Source organism: Pan troglodytes, chromosome 21 (assembly GCF_028858775.2).
Source record: "Pan troglodytes isolate AG18354 chromosome 21, NHGRI_mPanTro3-v2.0_pri, whole genome shotgun sequence".
Lineage (NCBI taxonomy): Eukaryota > Metazoa > Chordata > Mammalia > Primates > Hominidae > Pan > Pan troglodytes.
The window spans coordinates 14208171-14229441 of NC_072419.2; the positions used below are offsets into that span (position 1 = coordinate 14208171).

Consider the following 21271-nt stretch of genomic DNA (forward strand, 5'->3'; position numbering starts at 1 on the left):
TTTTTTTAATTAACTTATTTTTTTTTAGACAGAGTCTTGCTGTGTTGCCCAGGCTGGAGTGCAAGTGGCCTGATCTCGGCTCACTGCAAGCCCTGCCTCCCGGGTTCACGCCATTCTCCTGCTTCAGCCTCCCGAGTAGCTGGGACTACAGGCGCCCGCTACCACGCCCGACTAATTTTTTGTATTCTTTTTTTTTACTAGAGACGGGGTTTCACCGTGTTAGCCAGGATGGTCTCGATCTCCTGACCTCGTGATCCGCCTGCCTCGGACTCCCAAAGTGCTGGGATTACAGGCGTGAGCCACCGCACCAGGCCCTTATTGTTTCTTCTTTAAAAGATCTGCCAACACTGGGTTCATAGTTCCACAAAGCAACCAATTTGTAGCTGACCTATTTCGGTGATGGCTGGGCTTTTGAGTATGCCACAGGCTATACCAATCCCAACTGTCTTAAAACCACTGGTTTGTCTAACCTGTATAACCCATATAGGCACTTGAATATGAGACCCTATCACTGTTCATTTGTATAAAATCTTTGTAATTTGAACATGAAACTAATCATTGACACTAGATGTTCATGCCTAGACAGTATAACTAACCTTCCTTCGTACTCAAAATACTCCACTTTTTCTGCTTTGTACTTAACTTGAAAGACAGCACAGTAGATGTATAAAAGGAATGAACAGCAAAAGGGTCAGTTGCATTTGAAGCAATCCACGATTGTTTATGCTGGCATCATTTTGCCCTGAAGATTTTTTTCTATGACTTTCTGGAAGCATTCTAACATAAAGCATTTTTCTGGTTTTCAGATTCAAACACATTCTAGTCTAACCACCTGTGTATGCAATCGATTTGGTTTTAACTTTGAGTTTCATCCCTGAACCAGACCCGGCACCTGCAGAAAAAAAAAATACCAGAGGCTAAAATAGAGCAAGCAGGGCCACAAAATAGTGTAATGTTCTCCCACTGTGATTCGTAGGGGATGCTGTTTCGGGGTGTGCATTTCATCTCACGAGACTCCAGACAACAGAGGAGCTAGACAAAAGGAAAATATGTGATGGAGCTGTATTTATATTGCAATCTTTCCAACATTTCAGGAGGGAATGGTTTACAGATGTATACCCTCCAATGACATTGACACATCTATTGTTTTCTTAACCTCCTTCCCCATCTTACTACAAGATTCTTTTCATGAAAAAGATTACAAACTGCCCCCATGCTTTTCTATGATAAGGAACACATGTCCTCCTGATTACAAGGGAAGACCTGATGAGCTATATGATAGGCCAAGTGTTAATGTAAAATCAGCCTCAGAAAATGGAATACTTTTATGATTACTTAAGCATTTGTATTTTCATGCCATAAATGCTTCCCCGTCTGAAACAGACCACTTAACCCAGTCTTAGAACATCGGGCTGCTAATTTACACGGTATTCTGACAGGAAGCCATCTACAGCAATGAATGCACAGTAGGGGATTTTAACAGAAGCCCATCTGGACTTTCAGCTATTGCAGGCAGTTTCTTCGGAATAATCTATTAAAGAGAAATGCCATAAAGATGAGTTAGCAACTCTTGATTGTAAATTTCAAGAGAGGTTTTATAAAGAGCCTCTTACTTTTTCAACTTTTTAAGATCTATTTTTAGCGACTCAATTCATCACCATTTAACTTGGTGTCTTTCTGCCTTGTTACGACTCTTGAAGAGTTTACAGTGCTGTCAGGGTCACAGTCGTTGTCTTCAGGAAAGGATACCTGTCTCAGACACGTGCTTTCTATTAATTTAGCCCTCCGGATTGTGTTAGGATGAAATATGTCTTCTTCAGAGTGTTTTTGTTTGTTTGTTTGTTTTTCCATTTCAAGATTTTTTTTTCTCAAAATAATCCTCCTCTGGTCAGCCAATATTCAAAACTTAAAAATGATAGACCAATTATTTGGTAAACCTGAAATTTGCGGTGCTGACAGGAATTATTTTAAATAACAATATAAGCACCCGCGAAGAACTCTTTCTTCCTCTGGCATGTCTTTCCCTCAGCTCCCTCAAGTCTGCTCAAATCATGTCTTCTCAAAGAGGCCTTCTTTGATGTATTGTTTTATATTGTAATCTTGCCCCACCCCTGGTTCTATTGATTCCCCTGCCCCACTTCAAGTCATTCTGATATGCTATGTATTTAATTATTTGTTGCATTTGTTTATTTATTTATTTTTGATACAGAGTCTTACTCTGTTGCCCAGGCCATAGTGCAGTGGCGCCATCTTGGCTCACTGCAACCTCCACCTCCCGGGCTCAAGCAATTCTCATACCGCAGCCTCTGGAGTAGTTGGGACTACAGGAGCGTGCCACCATGCCCGGCTAATTTTTGTACTTTTTTTTTTTTGACGAAGTCTTACTCTGTCACCCAGTCTGGAGTTCAGTGGCGCGATCTCTGCTCATTGCAACCTCGGCCTCCAGAGTTCAAGCCATTCTCCTGCCTCAGCCTCCTGACTAAGACTGGGACTACAGGCTTGTGCCACCACGCCCAGCTAATTTTCTGTTTTTGTTTTTGTTTTTGTTTTGAGACGGAATCTCGCTCTGTCCCCCAGGCTGGAGTATCTGCTCACTGCAAGCTCCACCTCCTCTGTTCACACCATTCTCCTGCCTCAGCCTCCCTAGTAGCTGGGATTACAGGGGTCTGCCACCACGCCCGGCTAATGTTTTGTATTATTAGCAGAGATGGGGCTTCACCATGTTGGCCAGGCTGGTTCAAACTCCTGACCTCAGGTGATCCACCCGCTTCAGCCTCCCAAAGTGCCAGAATTACAGGCGTAAGCCACCACACCCGGCCAAGTTTTGTACTTTTAGGAGAGATGAGGTTTCACCCATGTTGGTCAGGCTGGTCTCAAACTCCTGACCTCAAGTGATCCGCCAATCTTGGCCTCCCAAAGTGCTGGGATTACAGGGATGAGCCACCCTGCCTGGCCTATTTGTTGCATTTTTTATCTTTCTCCACCTGTTACAATGTGAGTTTCATGAGAACAAGGTTTGCACTAGTTCACCTGCTTCTGTGTCCCTAGAACTTAGAATGGAGCACAGCACAAAGTATGTGTTATTAAAAATATTTGTTGAATAAATGGATAGATAAGAGTAGATGATTCATTCGGCAAATACAGAAAAGAAAACAAAGCTGTGATGACAGATCTGGAATGAAGAACAGCACATGCCACACTCTAGGTGCTCAAGTAGATGTTTATTTAATGAATGATAAATGGATATCATAATAATACAAATTTAGCAAATAAAAACACAACAACTAAAGTAAAAGTGAAAGACTTGAGGTGAGTACATTCCCAATATCTGAAGAGAAGTTATTAGAGATACAAAGGATAGGATTATAAAACTGGGTTTTCTTTTCAGGGCAAATTTGCCAAGAAAGGAAAGAAGGAAAATAGAAATCAGATGGAAGAAATGTTTTAATGTTAGTGTTTCAAAGCTGCTTAAAATTATTTTTAATTATGATTATCAAAGAAGCCTACTCATTAAAAACGGTGGAGAGTATATACAAAGGACAAAGAAGGAAAGAAAATCATCCATAGTTGCATGCTTTAAATACTAGCTCTGTGAATAGTTGAATATACTCTGGTATTTTTTATGAAGTTTGTTTAGAAATTTTAAGATGTAGGCAGCAATCAGTTCATATGCTTACTGACTTTTTAATTTCCTAAAAGACAATATATTAAGGTCATTGGATAGTCTTTTTTATGCATCCTAAAAATTAACTTCTTGGTATTTCTTTGTACATAGATGGACCATAATTCTTTAAAGCAGTTCCCTCTTTCTATTTGTGTTTGACTCTTTTAAATTAGGTTATGACCATTCTTGATAAATCTTCATATAGCTCCATGATTGTTTTCTTAAAGTCTTAGAAATAAAACATAAATTTATTTAAAAATTTGATAATTCTTGCTATTCTGTCCCTCGCCCCCAAATATTGAACCTATTTGAACTTCCATTAGCAACATTTGAAAATGCCAAGTTCTTTGAGATTTTTTAAACCATAACTTCTAAAAACTGTTTGCCATTCTGACAGATGAAAACTAAAATGGAAATTTGGTTAGGCAGAGCAGAAGGGAGACGGATATTCAGGAAGAACAAATAATACGATTTGAGATGAAATTCCACAACAGTAGATTCAATTTTAATTTTTCACTTGGTTACTTTATATCTTAAACAGACCATCAATGCTATCAACCCCTCCAGACTGATTTATAATCATAAACCATGTTAGCTCTATTATCAGGGTCTTATACATATATGTATGTAGGTTTTATGTAATAAACAGTAGTCTGCTTTTCTGCAAATCAAGCAATTTATAAACATTAGTTAAATATCAAGCTTACCTGTTTTCATAAACTCTCTGTAGGAGAACAGTGGGTACTCAAGAGTATGAGCATGCTAGTCAGGAAGACAGCCAAAATGTAATACACCTGTGTTCTGAACTTCACGTAATCTTCAATCTCTAACAGCAAACTGAAGCTGAAAACAGAGGGTAGATATGATAAGTCTTGATATTTAAGGAATATGCCAAGTTCAGGAAGCATGTAAACGTGCGATGCTATAACAGCTACTGGTAATATGGCCAATTGAATGTAATAAAATCTGACTCATAACAATCATTTACCTATTGGTGAGTTGCTTTTCCTCCAAGAGTAAAAGTAATTTCTTCTTGAATATAGTTACTTTTTTTCAAGTGTGATGTCCTCTAAGTCCATGTTCCTTAACGTGGACCTGTAACATCAACATAGATATCACTTGAAAATATTAGAAGTATAGATTCTCAGGAACTACCCCAGAAATACAAATTAGAATCTGTATTTTCACAAGATCCCCATCTAAATAATATGGATATTGAAGTTGGAGACACATGGAGCATTAGTGACTCTGTTGAGAATGGGTCCAAACATGGTCAAACTGCCCACTTCTAGAGTATCCGTTGTTATGTATGAATCATGTATAGCAGCAAGCAGCATCGAGTCCATCTTTGGAAGGCAAAAGACAGGAAAAGACTATAATTTGCATGAAGATCTCATCAGAAAGTTCAGAAGAAAAATGGCCAGGCTATGAATGGTTTGAAAATAAGAATTGCTCTAGTTTGGAGAGCTTATTATTTAAAAAGATTTTCTAAGTTTCAGATAAAAATATTATTTGAAAACAAATCCTAAATTTGTTTCTCTGTATCAGTGATAGGAGAAATTATCATTGGATATTTTGCTCAGGTTTTCCAGAATTCAAATCTTTCTTTGAAGATTTTGCCACTTATTCACTGCTGAGTGAAAGCCACTTGAAACTTAGTGGCTTAAAACTATAATTCATAATTATTTTTCATGATTCTGCAGGTTGACAGGGTTCAGCTGGAGAGTTGTTATTTGAGGCCTCCCAGGCAGTTGCAGTCACATGGCAACTGTGTCTGTAGTCACCTGAAGACTCTACCGGTTAGATGTCCAAGATGGCTGGCCCACATGGTGGAGAGTAGACATGGGCTGTTGATAGCTAAACAGGTTGACTAGACCACCTATATATGGGCTGCACATGTGGCTTTATTTTCTCAAAGTGTAACAGTTGTGATTGGAGGGGGACTGTCTCAAGAGCAAATATTCTCAGAGACCCACATGAAAGCCACAAAGACCTCCTATGTCTGAGCCTCTGAAGCCCCAAACGTCATTTCTGCAATGTTTATTGGTCTAAGAAGTCACTAGTGTAGATTCAAGGAAGCAGGGAAATACATTCCACCTCTCAACAGGAGGAACAGCAGCAAGTTTTTATACCACCTTCAATCTACCACAAGATATTTTAAAGTTAGAACAACCTTCCAGGTACACCAATCAGACGTAGATTTGGTCTTTTCACATAGTCCCATATTTCTTGGAGGTTTTGTTCATTTCTTTTTATTCTTTTTTCTCTAAACTTCCCTTCTCGCTTCATTTCATTCATTTCATCTTCCATCGCTGATACCCTTTCTTCCAGTTGATCGCATCGGTTCCTGAGGCTTCTGCATTCTTCATGTAGTTCTTGAGCCTTGGCTTTCAGCTCCATCAGCTCCTTTAAGCACTTCTCGTATTGGTTAAAAAAAAAAAAAAAGAACAACCTTTCTAATTTTTAAAATTATACAACCAGATCCACTTCACAAGTATTCAACACTGAAAAGAATCCAATTAAATCAGAGCTTTGGTCCTATAAAGTCCACTTACAAAAATATCAAAACCTCTTTGATCCTGCGTTAAGTGAAGTTGCCTCTATCTATTGATATTTGAGGAGAAATCAGAAGTGCCCTGTACCTCAAAAGACTTTCTCGTATGTGATGGTTATTCTTGATTTCTCTCTTCCCCAAGATCCATTCTCCACCCTCTGCTGATGAACTCTGTCATGAGTGCAGAGTTTGCCATCTGGGCTCCTTTGCTCTCAGGCTTGCAGTTGAATTTGGCCAGTGTCAGGTACTTGCTTGTAATTTCTCTTTCTCTTTCTCCCATTGTTAACAATGCATTTCCAGCAGTAGCTGCAACCTCTGCTCCTGACTCTCAGTCTTTCCTTGTGAGTTCCACATACTCCTTGACTCTGCTAATTCTTATTATTTCCCTTTCTTTCAGCTACAGGAGTGATAATAGATTTCAGGACTTTTGTTTATTTCAATTTTTTTTTTCTAAAAAGAATACTTTTCTGGTCAGCTAATCATCAAATAATAAAAATAAAAATCAATTATTTGGTTATTATGCATTTTTAACACTGGGAGAAGAATAATTTTAGAAACTTTGAGCCATTAAAATCCCACCTATCATGAGAAGAGATCAGAAAAATTACTAGAGACTTTCTCTTCACTGTGTGCCTCACAAGCTCTTAATATTGCTGTAGCACATTTGAAGAGAAGCACTTTCTTTCTGAAAATGGAGACAGGATCTTAGAGGACAAACACTGCTGTGATTAAGAAATTTCTGTATATAGCTCTTTAATAAGAATTATGTTGCTAGACCACTTAAGCTAGAAGGCAATGTTTAATACTCCATTTTCTAGACAACCTTGCAACTAGATGTTCATGTCATGAAATGGAATACTCACTTTTAGTGACTCAGTCAGACCCCCTTGCAGCTAGGTATTGATTCAACCTAATTCTCGCCCATGAGAAATCAGCAAAAAAGGCAGCAAGTGGCTTCGTGGAAGATAGAGACTAAGGATTTGTTACACAGTCCATGTGAGGAGATGCAAATACAGAAAAATTTTCAGATGCAGCTGGTTAGAGAAGAGGAAATGTGGGTAGCAGACAACACCTTGATGTAGAGTTTTTTCCCATAAATATACTCATGGGGCCTCTTGCCCCATGAGTATATTTTATATTCAACAATTTGAATATAAAAGGAAACCATAGACTCATTTTATAATAGCTAATTATAAAACTGAAACCTATTATGTATGTATAGCTTGAGAGTCACTGTGGTCGGCACTCATGATTGATGACTTTGAATAACACTTTTGGGTTTAAATAGCAATTTTACCACCTACTTTCTCTGATTTATTGAATGGGGTTACTAAGAATCTTTAAACTTCAGTCTCATCTACCGTAAAATGGGGATAATATTAATTCATCACAGAATTAAAGATTAAACAAAATAATTAATGAGAAGCACTTAGTTCATTACATGGCACGCATTAACTGCTTACAAAGTGTTATTTATTAATATTTTAAATTGTTAGTTAATGGTTAAATTAACCTAAATGATTACTGATAGTGAAATAGTTAAATATGCCATATTTCTACAATGTAATACTATATGGCCATTAAAAAGAATGAGAAAGAGAAATATATTTATATAACATGTATGTATATTTGTCTATATAAAGACTGATCAATATATTAATATGATTAATTAAATGATAAAGGAAATTGTAATAGAAAGAATGTATTCGGGTAGTCCTACTCCTTTTTTTTTTTTTTGAGACAGAATCTCATTCTGTCTCCCAGGCTGGAGTGCAGTGGCGCGATCTCGGCTCACTGCAATCTCCGCTTCCTGGGTTCAAGTGATTCTTGGGATTACAGGCGTGTGCCACCACACGCGGATGAGTTTTATATTTTTAGTAGAAACGGGGTTTTGTCATGTTGGTCTCAAGTGATCCACCTGCCTCAGCCTCCCAAAGTGCTGGAGTTACAGGGGGAGTCCTGTGCCCGGCCTAGGGCACTACTTTGGTTTAAAGAAAAGATAAATATGAATACACACATATACACAAATACACATTTCCTTCTAAAAGGGAGACATGTGGGCATTAAGGACTGAGGAATTGAGGAGGAGGAAGATACCAGAGATTTCTTAGATGCTGTTTCAACTTCTTTCACATACATTCCCTTTCTTTCTTCAGTTATGAAATAGATTTGTATTATATGACAAGTTCTGGCCAACGATGTATGAGAAGAAGCTAAGTGTGTCTGTTTCAGATTGAAGCGATTAAGAAACCAGAGTGCCTTCTTTCCACATCTCCCCTCCTTTTGCTCATTGATTCTACTGAACGCAGGGAGTCTGCACTGGATTCTAAGGCGGTCAAGGAAAGAGCACGGATAACAATGAAAGCTGCATTCGCTCGCTAATTAGATCCCTAAATTAGCACTTGGAGAAAGGCCAGCCAGAAAAGCTACATGTCCTATGTTAGACTATGATACAGAAAGAAATAGCATTTATTATGTTCCGCATCATAATCTAAAGATTGTTTGTTATAGCAGCTAGCAGTAATGACTAGAGAAATAATTATTTTTCATGTCATTTTATATTGTCTAAATTTTTATCTAATGAAACAATTAAACTAAATTTTAAATGAGATATAGTACACCAACCAAACTTTTAATTTATAAGTCAAAAACCACCAGGAGAGATTTTATTTTCTAAGCAGCAGCTTATTTACATTTTTCTTTATGACAAGGAATTGAAGATTATTCTACACATTTTTAAATGTTTTGGCCATTTCACCTGTTTATTTTAATTAAAAATATTTTTAACTTTAAAAATATTTAAAATACCTGACAGCTAAAAAGATCAAGATTTTCCAAGCTACCTAATCATGTGCCATTAGTCAGATATGAATAGCTATGGTAGAATTTCTAGGTAGAATTATTCCTTCTGCTAGCCCTCTCTGTCACTGTTTCAGATTACTTCAAGCACTTCTTGACTTCATCCAACCAGTGTGTAATACTGTAAGCCATAATTTTTAAAAGGCTAATTAATTTTTTATAGTTCATCTTTGGCACTAATGGTTTGTGCTAGTAATTACATAATTATATTATCAACTCCCTAACATTCCTACCATAAAATAAAGCAATATATAAATGACATAGCACAGTAAATGACCATCACACTAACAACTATTATTATTTCTGTTCTTTGCTCAGAAGATGCTTTAAGAATTTTTTGATATTGTAAGAAAAAATGAAACCACAGAATTGTTTGTGTTATGATGACAGAAGAAAATAGTGTATGGAGAGCCAGCATAACAATAATTAACACTATTTTTAAAAATATATTTTATGGCTAAATAACCTCAACACTGAACCCATTTTAATATGGAAGTTCAAAAGGAAAACCATATATTTCCCACTTATTTTTCTTTGGCAAATTCTGTATTCACAGATGGTACAGATATTTTGGCTTTCTAAAGTAAAGCATCTCTATTTATGATTTTGTCTTGGAAGTCTCTTTCGTGGTTAGACCACATTGTGTACACTTCCGATGATGGACATATGATCTGAGCTTAGCCAAGAAAAGGGGCAGGCCACATGAAACATCATCAAGGCTGTAAGAGGCTGCTGCCAAGAAGTTGGAAAAGACAATTTTACAGGTCATGAAGAAAATTGGGACCCAGATCAACCAACAAAGCATTGAGTGACTAAAAAAATAAGTATGTGATGCTCATACAGAGCTAATATGGGCCTCAAAAGAAACTTATTTATATGGAACAGTGGGATAGGAATGCCATATTTAAACTACTTTTTACCAAAAGAGGAAGAAGAAGGTTAGGGAAGAATTAACCAGCCTTTGGCAAAAACCACATTTTAAAAAATGAATTTAAAATTTCATTAAGTGGCCATGTATTTGCATAACATTGCCAAAAGGTTTATTCTTCCCCCTCTTTTAAAGATATTCCCCAAGGTTGAGCTTCTTGCTGATAACAAGGCATAAAAGACCATATATTTGCATTTTTTTCATTTTCAATTGTTTTGATTGTCAAATTTATAAATACTTACTAACAATTTTTGAGCCAAGAAATGAAATTCCTCATCAAGGTTTAAGAAAAAATGTAGGCATATTGCTTATAAAATTCACATTGACTTTGGAATATGGAAACATTAAAAAATTAGGTAATTATGACACAATTTATGGTTAATCCAAATCCTTCTGGAAAGGACCTGAAATAAAAATCACTGGTTAGAATACAGAGATCTCCACTACTTGCCATGTTAGAGTAACTGAATCTGAACTTGCCCGCCCAGTGGAAACAACCAGAAGATTAAAAAATATATGTAAAGGAGTGCCTTTCAGACATTGAACAACTATCTGTGCATGACTGTGATATATAACAGAAGGTAAAACAAATGAGATGAGCTCTAAAATCTACCAGCTTTTCGCCTCGACCCGTACCACAGACTGTGACACAGCAAGGTAGGCCACAAGCAGAGCTAGAAGATCCCATTGAGATGAGAAAAAAGAGATCAGGTCTGGAGAGATGGGGACAGTTTGATTTTGTGGGACAAAATACCATAGAGCAAGGAGCTGCACAGAGAGAGTGAGTTCCAGATATCAGCATAGGGGTTCCTTTGAGCCTGTTTCTAAGTACTAAGACCCACATGAATAGAATGGTATTTCCTGATGCTTGGCAAATAATTATCAGGATGATTTAACTTGAACAATTACAAAAGTGTAAACAGGGCTGGAAGACGTTAAAGTTTTATCTAGAAGAATGCAGTTATTTCAATGAATACATCAAACATGTTGTAGGAAGCATAGAAGAGTTAACTTCAGTAGTTAAGACTCAAGTAGCCCTATGATAAAAAATAGTACAGACATGTCCTAACAAATCTTAAAAACCAGCATGGAAGTGATTGAACTGATTTGTAAGTTACTTAACTACTGTCCAAACAAAGTTCAACATTTTTTAAAGGTAAATAACAAAATCTGGACTCTCAAAAGCATTGAATTTACCAATCAAATTACCATCAAATTTATCATCAAATTACCAATATCAATGTAATCAAACACAGTGAGACATATAAAGAATCAGGAAATTATGACACATAACCAGAAGAAAAAAAAATCTGCCAATAGAAATAGTAAAAATAAAGATAATAGTATAAGAGAGAGGGAGTTTTAAAGACCTATAAATAAGCTCAAAGATTTAAAGAAAAACATAAATATCAAGTTATGTTTTGATAGGTTTTTATATCAAAACAGAACTTGATATTTATGTTTTTCTATCAAAGAAAGAAGCAAGATATAAAAACAAATCAAATAAAACTTCTGGAGAAAAACAATAAGCATACATATATTTTTTGTTAAAAATAATGAGATGGGCTTGCCAGATGATTAGACATTGCAAAAGAAAAGATAAGAGAATGTTGAGACATAGCCAAAGAAGACATTTAATATAAAACACAGAATTTAAAAGACTGCCAAAAAATGAAAAGAGCCAGTTACCTATGAGACAATATCAAGCAGTCTAACATACCTAAAATTGGAGCCTGTATTAGTTTCCTACTGCTGCTGTAAGAGATTGTAATAAAAGTAACATTAAAGAGTTCTGGAGGTCAGAAATCAGGAATGAGTCTTTTGGGCTAAAATCAAAGAATTGGCAGAGCTGCATGACTTCTGCACATTCTAGAAAGGAGTCGACTTCTTGGCCTTTTCCATCTAGAGGTCACTTGCATTTCTGGGCTTCTGACCTCTTCTTCCATTTTTAAAGTGTATCACTCCAACTTCTGCTTTGGTCATGACATCACCTTCTCACTCTCATCCTCCTGTCTCCCTCTTATAGCGATCCTTGTGATTATGCTGGACTTGCCCAGATAATCCAGGATAACTGTCCCATATTAAAATCCTTAAGCTAACCACATCTGAAAAGTTCACTTTACCATTTAAAGCAACATATTTACAGGTTCCAGGGATTAGGGAATGGGGAGGTGCATTACTCAGTCTATTATGGAATCACTGAAGAAGAGAGCGGGAACAGGCAGAAAAAAATTTGGAAAAAAAAAAAAGTCCCAAGCAATTTTTTTTTTAAAGGGACAGGGTCTTGCTCTGTGGCCCAGGCTGGAGTACAGTGGCACAACCATAGCTCACTGCAGCCTCAAACTCCTGGAGCTTGGATCTACCCTCCTCAGCCACCCAAGTAGCTGGGATGACAGGCATGCACCTACATGCCCAGCTGTTTTTTAAAAAAATTTCCTATAGGGATATGTGTCTCACTAAATTGTCCAGTTTGCTCTGGAACTCCTGGGCTCAAGTAATCCTTCCACCTTAGCCTCCCAAAGTGTTGGGATTACAGGTGTGAGCCACCATGCCTGGCCATACAATTTTCTTAATTTGATAAAAATTGTAAACTCAAAAACCCAACAAGTACAATAAATTAAGAAGGATAAACAACATCAAGGAATATCATCATCAAATTTTTGAAATCCAGTGATAAAGAGGAAATCTTACAAGCAGCCAGAGGAAAGGGAACATGAGTGAGGAGGGAAGGCATGTTACTTACAGGGAAACAAAGATTAGAATTTCCACAGACTTTTTGCCAGAAACAATACAAAACAAAAATCAAAGGAATATTTGAAGTATTGAAAGAAAAAAAAATGCTCTTATACTACATAAAAATATCCTTACCCCCGAATGTATCTTTCAAAAACTAAAATAAAATAAAAATATTTTCAACATTAGAATGCTGAAAACTTGTCATTTGTTTGTATTCTGATGAGTTTTGTTTATTGACTGTTTTCCAGAAAAGATGGCATAAGAAATTCTTCATGCAGAAGAAAAATTATGTCACATTGAAACTCAGACTCACTCAAAGAAATAAAAAGAGCCAAAAGTGGTGAATATGTTTTTGAGGGTTTTTTGTTGTTGTTTACTTTTGTTTTAGTGTCAACAGAAGATAATTGATTAAATAATTAATTTAAGCAAGGGTCAGCAAACTGTCTCCTATAGGATATGGCCCCCTTCCTCCTTTTGTAAATAAAATTTAACTGGCACACCGGCACACCTATTTATTTACATATTATCTATGACTACTTTCACACTACAGTGGCAGAATTCAACAGTTTTGACAGAGACAGAATGGTCTGCACAGCCTAAAATGTTTACTATCTGGCCTTTTAGGGAAAAAAAGGCAGACCACTAATTTAAAGAACAGTAATCAAAATCCGGTGTAGAGTTTGCCACATATGTAAAAATAAAATGTATGGAAAGTCACACACAAAGAACAGGAGAAAAGATATGGGAGTATATCATTTATAAGGTTATTGAATTTCACTTGAAGGGATGCGATATTATTTGAAGGAACACTGCAAATAAAAATGCAAATTACCACCCTAGACAATGACTACTCAAAAATGTAGCAAAGATACACAGCGAATAAGCCAGTGGTGGAGACAAAATGAAGTATGAAACTTACTCGTTGGCTAAAATAAAGCAGGATGAAAAGAAAAGAGAAACAAATTTGTGGACAATTGAAAGGTAAAACCAAGAAGATAGATTTAAGCACATTTACATCAATAATCACATTGAATGCAGATGGCATAACCTTCCCTTTAAAAGGCAGAGATTTACTCCACATGTTCTCACTCATAGGTGCAAATTGAACAATGAGAACACTTGGACACAGGGTGGGGAACATCACACACTGGGGTCTGTCATGGGGTGGGAGGAGGGGGAAGGGATAGCATTAGGAGATGTACTTAATGTAAATGACGAGTTAATGGGTGCAGCACACCAACATGGCACATGTATACATATGTAACGAACCTGCAGGTTGCACATGTACCCTAGAACTTAAAGTGTAATAAAAAATAAATAAAAATAAAAGAGAGATTTTCAGACTGAATAAAAAAGAAAAACGCACTTGCTGTGTACAATAAAACCGCTCAAATTAAAATGACATAAGTAGGTTACAAAGATGAAAAAAATACCATAAAAAGAGTAATCATAAGAAAGCTGGAGTGGCTATATTAATAAAAGACAAAATATACTTCAGGGCAGGGAATATTATCAGAGATAAAAGGAACATTTCATAATGACAAAAGGTTCAATTCATCAAGAATATATAATGTCCCTAAGTTGCAAAGCTGCAAAATGCATGAATCAAAAATTGACAGAATCAAAAGGAAAATGAAACAAATATTAGTGATTATCAGAAAGAAGTGTATAGAAAATCTATAAGGATATTGCATATATGAACCTTTTCAACTACTGTATCCAAATATTTAAAGAACACTCCACTCAACCACAAGAAGCCACACACTCTTTTTAAGTATAAATGGGACATTTACGAAGATAGAGCATATTCTGGACCATAAAGCAAATCTCAAAAAAATTGAAAAAAAATTGAAATCATTCAGAATATATTCTTCTACTATCTGGCATAAGGGCCCGTTTTAAACAAATCTGATGAAATATGCCACCATTAAAATATGTCTAGGTAATAAATACCCCATTCATTTGGAAATATTTAGAACAAAAAAAAAGTGTATTAGCCCTTAAAATTAACCTTAAACAATGATCTCCATTTATTTAGTTAATAAATTTTACAATATTAGGTGGAAATATTTAATCCATTTTTAACCCCAGAATTACACAAAGTATTATTTATTTATTTATTTATTTTGTTCAACTGGTAGGCATGTCTATGACAAATTGCCTCCTGATACAGCAAAACCCATCCAGTCACCGGCCAACAGCTTGCAGTTTAACCAGACATGATACAGCCCGAATGTATGATTACAAAGATAGACAAAACTAGCATCACCAATTGCAGTTCAATTATTTTACAATATACCAACATTGCTGCAAATGCAGTTGGATCTTGAGAACCATATTATTCTGTCCAGAACTGTCATATTGAGAAATGAAACCCATCAACAAATTATTCACATGTGTTATCTCCCTCTGTGTGTGTGTGTGTGTGTGTGTGTGTGTGTATAATTTCATGAAAATAAAGATATTTAGCAAAAACAAAGAAAACTTAGTTGATAGGAGTCTAGGATTAAGTGAGTCTAAGAGAGTTTAATTCAGGAATACAACGTTGAGGGCAAGATAATAAAACTAAGTCTGGTCCTTTTAAAAAAGCTATATATACATACATACATTCACACATACATATGCATATTTGATCAGAATAAAAATATTTAAGGAAAATATGGGAAATATTTAGAGTAATATTTGAGACCCAAGTGTCTTGGTAGATGCAAACTTTAGGGAAAGTAGGATCCCAGGCCAATACTTAAACACAACAAGTTGGCACTTATTTTAAAACCCCTCAGGTTATAATTAGTATTAATAAACGATCTTATTCACCTCTTACCTCTAGGAATGGTCACATTCAAACCTAATAGAAACGAATTTTACCAGCCTTAATAATGACCCTAATACCTAGGAACTGCTAACTTAGACTTAAGCAAAATTATTCTTAAAAAATTTTTTTGAATATTTCCTTTCATTCTACCTTTTCTTATTTGTGAAAATTAAGTTTCTCAGCTTCCTATCTAAATCTGGCACATCTTCACCAATGTATGTCTTTTCTTTCTTTCTTTCTTTCTTTTTTTTTGAGACAGCATTTCACTCTATCACCCAGATTGGAGTGCATGCCATGATCATAGCTCACTGTAGCCTCAGCGTCCCAGGCTCAAGCAATCCTCTTCCCTCAGCCACCTGAGTAGGTGGAACTACAGGCGTGCACCACCAAGTCCGGCTAATTATTTATTTATCATTATTTTTTGTAGAGACAAGGTCTAGCTATGTTGCCCAGGCTGGTCTCAAACTACTGGGCTCAAGTGATCCTGCTGCCTTGGCCTCCCAAATTGTTGAGATTACAGGCTTGAGTCACTGCACTTGGCCGGTTTTCTCATCTTTAGTAAGAATTGTGATCCCCACAGCTGTTTAGGTATGTTGTTAACCAGCATTGTCTACGGATGGTGAATGTGGGCTACCTAGGTTAAAATTCCAGCTCTACCACTTACTATCTGTGTGATCCTGAGGAAGTTAATTTATTTCTCTGCGCCTCAACTTGCTTATTCTTTAAATGAGGATGTCATAGAGATATTATAAGGGTTAAATTTCATTATATTTGTAAAGTGCTTTAAACAGTGTCTGGCATGGGATAAGTCCTATATAATGCTGGTTAAAAATTTAGGGAAAAGAAAAAACTCGTTCAGGTATATTATTGTTTTAAAAATTTACAGAATCATCTTTTCTCTTCTGCCTTCTTCTCTCCCTTGGCAAAACTATTTAAAATTGGGACTTAAAAGATAAGAAAACTCCAATTATAATAGACGTTTATTCTTATAGGAGTAACGGCAAAGTAATTTTTGAGGATTGTAGAGGAGAAAGTTGAATATATTTCTATTTCATCAATGAAAAACATGAAGCGTTTCTCTTCTACCTCAACCAGGAAGGCAGCTATTGCAAATTTAACCAGAAGACTCAGTTGATGTGTACTCTAAGATTACATAAGTATCAATTCATAGCATTTCCTGTCCTACTTTACAGACCTAAATAAAAGTCGTCTACCCACATGCTTAAAATATCACCCTATTAGGAGAGGTTTTTATGTTAGGATAGTGTATATTCTTGTTTAATTTTTATGAAACATTTTACACTTTAAATTAATGGAAAGATATATCCAGATATTTTCAGTTTTCTTTAGGTAGTAAACTTGCAATAGAGTAATGTGAAATCAAATGTTTGAGGCAATTTTAAGAAAAAGGATAGAAGAAGAAGAAAAAAAATTTAAGCCAAATGCCCCCATGGGATAAATCATTTTATTGGTAGTCAAGTCAGGAAATGTTAACTGGTGGTTATGTAACAAAGAGAAGAATATTTTAAGACATCGTTTTGGAAATATCTACACTTTAAGAAAATTGGGGGAATATTTCCTTTTTGGTCTTACTGAAACATTGACTTTTTGAAGTAGAATTGTTAAGAAAACACACAGTGTTGAGGTTAGTTACAGTTAGCTGGGATGAAGTAATTAAAATGCTTGCATGAGAACATCCTCTACCGCAGTTGTAGCTCATTTCCCCCCCACAGACACACAACTTTTCTGATCTCATTCTGAAAAATATCATATTTTCTCTTCAAATGCTAATGGCCTGCCACTCTTTTCCCAGTTGGTTCATTCAGAGACATCATTTTCCTAGTTTGTACTGTATTATGTTTTGTTTTTAAGAAAATGTAAGGTACTTTAGAGTATAACTATAAAGAAGAAAAGTAAATTGGATTTCACACAATATCAAAAATGGTAAAAAAAACACATTACTTTCATGTGTTTACTCATTAGCTTCTTTACACATTAGTTTCAGGTGTTTATTGCTTTATTCTTAGTGTAACATTTTATGTAGCAGTAAAATATTGGAAGGCAAATGTTCATCAAAAGGGAAATGAATAAAGATATGTTAAAAGTATGTAATGCAATATACAATATTTAAAATAAATAAAATATATGCATTTATTTATATACATATATGATTATATATATTTGCAATAACCTGAAATTTCAAAAGAATATTGACATTGAAATATGTAGTCACAAAATGATATATAGAGTATGATAACATCTATGTAAATGTTAAAATGCAAAGTAAGACCACGTGTTATTTATGAATAAATTATGAATTTATCAAGGAAAATTATAAAAACATGGACTGGAAACATGTACACCAAACTCACCATAATGGTTGCCTCAGAGAATAAGATGGGGGAGGGAAAAGTAGAAACTTTACCTTTAATGCCCTCATTCCTTTATTTAAAATACATGAAAAGTGACTAAATATTTGTTAAATCTGGATATTGTACATATATATTTATTTCACTATTTCCTGAGGTATTCTATATTTTCTAAATTTTTAGCAGTAAACATAAAAGTAATCATCCCTTTAATGATTTCAAAGGAGTTTTTTGTTTGTTTTTACTGCATAAATGTAAGCACCCAGAATTGCCTCTGATTAGATTCAACTTTGATTTGCAGAGCACAGATCTGGTCAGTTCATGGACCACAAGTCATGGGCGCAGCAGTTCACACTTTTTGGGAGAGATGTGGTCATTGTTGTGGTCTGTTATTTCACCAGAAATAAATGAACATTAAAGTGTTGTTAAGTGGCTGCTATGGAAGCTTGACTTCAAAATAATTTTCTTACTGCTGATAATGAAACTGTCTTTGCAAAAATTATAACTAAAACAATTATGATAGTGAAAGAGATTTGAACTATCCATCTTCCTCTTGCTTCTAACCTCCAAGCTGTCCATGTTCATTACTGGATATAGACCAAACTAACTTTGAGAGGAACTTAGTTTATCATTTAACTTTGAAATAAAGACAATAACAGCCTTTTCCCAAAACAAACCCCCTTCCTGCCTGGGGACTAGACTGCCTACATGGGACTAACAAATTAGCTATGAGATTAAAAATTGTAGTTTAGGAGTCACACAATTGGAGGCCACAAGATTCTGAACCTCCCCAAATTGCTCCTTGGGATAACATCTCTATTGTAAAACCTGAGATTAGAGCTTGGGATATTTTGCAGACTCTGCATTCAATTGATCAGTTGGCATAACTCAGATCCGTAAACTGACTCATCTGGTCTTATGGCCCCCACCAGGAACTGACTCAGCACAAGAGGACAGCTTCAACTCCCTATGATTTCATCTTCAACCTGACCAATCAACACTTCACACTTTCTGACCCCCTACCCATCAAATTATCCTCAAAAACTTTCATCCCCGAGTTTTCAGAAACACCTATTTGAGTAATAATACAACTCCAGTCTCCTGTGCAGCTGTTTCTGCATGAATTAAACTCTTTATTGCAATTCCCCTGACCTGATCAATCTGCTCTGTCTAGGCAGCAGGGAAGGAGAACCCATTGGGTGGTTACAATAACGTGCAACACACTTTCAACTTTCAATAAGGATAGTATTTACGCAGATTAGCACCAGACTTGAAATTATACTAACCTTTGTCCTTATCAAATGAAAATACTCTCTTAGATTTGGATATATTTTTGTTATCACCCCATCTGGCTTGAACTCTCAAGTCAGACATAGTATCTAGTATTTAAGGTATTTAACTTCCATTCAGAACTGACATTTCATTGGTTACGGCAAGTCATGTGCCCCCAAGACAATGAAGTGAGGAAGTACATATCACCCACAGAGTGGGAAATAAGTAAGAACTGTGAACAAATACTATGATGAACATACCAATATTCATTACATTGGAAGGCATCCGTGTCTGTTTTGGCGTCAAGAATGGTAGGGTACGAAGGTAGGACAAATTTTACAATACAACTTTATTTTCTGCACTGTACAACAGAGATAATAACTATACCATTTGACTTTGAGCAATGACCTTATTCTTTGAAAAAGTGTGTTTTAAAGAGGTTCAGTAACTTTCTGAAACTACTGCAACTCTCAAATGGAAACTGCTGGATTTGGACCCAAGATTGTTGCCACTAATAAGCTATGTTATCAACATATAATAGGCCTCTAAGCTCTTATCTATAAAATGTTGTAGTTGGTGTCTTGGATCTCTTAAATGCTACACAATCCATTTGGTCTGTGTGCCTACGAGTATTGCCTCAAAGCTATTTGGAGATGTGAGGACTTGCTTTACAGTCTTTCAAAGACTGCCACAGAGCCCCAAGGTCAGCTGAGACTAAGACTCACTTGCCTGACACATTTACCACCAAGAAGCACTTAACAAAGTTTGAAAATATATTTTGATTAAAAAAACCTATAGTTAGGTCAGAAGTTTACCCCTGCCAATGTTAGCTGAATAGCATTACAGTATTTAAAGTAGCACATACAAGCTACACAAATGATAGTATTCAGGAGAAAAGTGCTTATGTATGAAAAGAAAATGAAGATAAAAATATTAATGGGACATGTCACTGCTCTTATGTAGTACTTTTGACACACAACTCATAGGAGTTCATTGAATACAATTCTTTTTAAGAAAAAAATCAAGAAAATACATCTTTAAAAAGATTTTTTAAAAATCACAGTTTTCAAAGACATCAGCATGATTATCTTCTAGGAATCTCAAGTTCAAGTTTCATATATCTGGTCATCTTGTTGCAAAAAATTAGTGACAGTAGGTTTATTTAAATAAATTAAAGATAAAATTGAAAAATAAACAAAATAAAGTAAGCTCCAAAATTCTACTGCCAAAATGAACTTCACACAATGGTAACTTTTTGGTCATCACATTCAATTGCCCTCTTGTCCTCTCTATATTACTCTAATTTTTGGAGGATATACCCCTTACTATGTATTTTATGCAAAGAAAATATGTGCTAGGGAGTTTTCTGGTATCCACTTTCTGAGAGGAACAAGAAAGCAACAATGAATATTAAATGTCTTTCATGAGCTGACATTATGCTTGAGGCACTACACCATACATACATCTCTCTTTCCATAATGCTTATTAAAAATTGTAGGTAAAAATCCCAAAATAATCAGAGAGTTTAAAAACCTGATCTCATAGCGGGATGAAAAAATAAGGATTTAAACTCATCTGGTTCAACTCCAGAGATAATCTTCTTTGGTCAATGAAAACAGGTCCACAAACATGAAAAAGGCCCTAAACCATTGTTTATAAGCTGCCTCTGCCCTCCAAATTATCACTGCATAACTCTCACTATAAGAATAATGACAAACAAAGTAAGACATACCCACAAGTGTTAACTTGAGTCTTCAAATGCTCTATAAAACCTAGGGCCTTTGGGCTACTGGGAAGGCTGTTTATTTAGAGAAAGGCAGAATAGTTACCAAAGATCATTTGAGGTTTCCAATTTTCATGGGCATCCTGGTGATCAATGGAAGGAATTAGTTTTGCTTTCTTAGTCTTAGGAATAAGGTGGGATAAGTAAGTTCATTTCATACAGTTACCCACACAAATGTAGCTCTCATTTGTGAGAGCTGCATTGTTCCTGTCATAAAAAATATAATGAATTTCAATGGAAAAGTCATTTAACAATCATATTTTTTAAAATCAATGTTGTATATATTTGATA

The 21271-nt window shown here is 35.6% G+C and overlaps 1 long non-coding RNA gene across 1 annotated transcript in view; it reads right to left on the reverse strand.

The window, feature by feature from the left end:
- Positions 1 to 2984: 2984 nt before the first annotated feature.
- LOC129138189 (uncharacterized) overlaps positions 2985 to 21271 on the reverse strand; it is a 135427-nt gene continuing 117140 nt past the window's right edge. Inside the window, exons 4-5 of the long non-coding RNA XR_008541253.2 lie at positions 4653 to 4759; positions 2985 to 4507 (exon numbers count right to left, since the gene is read on the reverse strand). This is a non-coding gene — a long non-coding RNA (uncharacterized LOC129138189). The remainder of the gene's footprint in view (positions 4508 to 4652; positions 4760 to 21271) is intronic.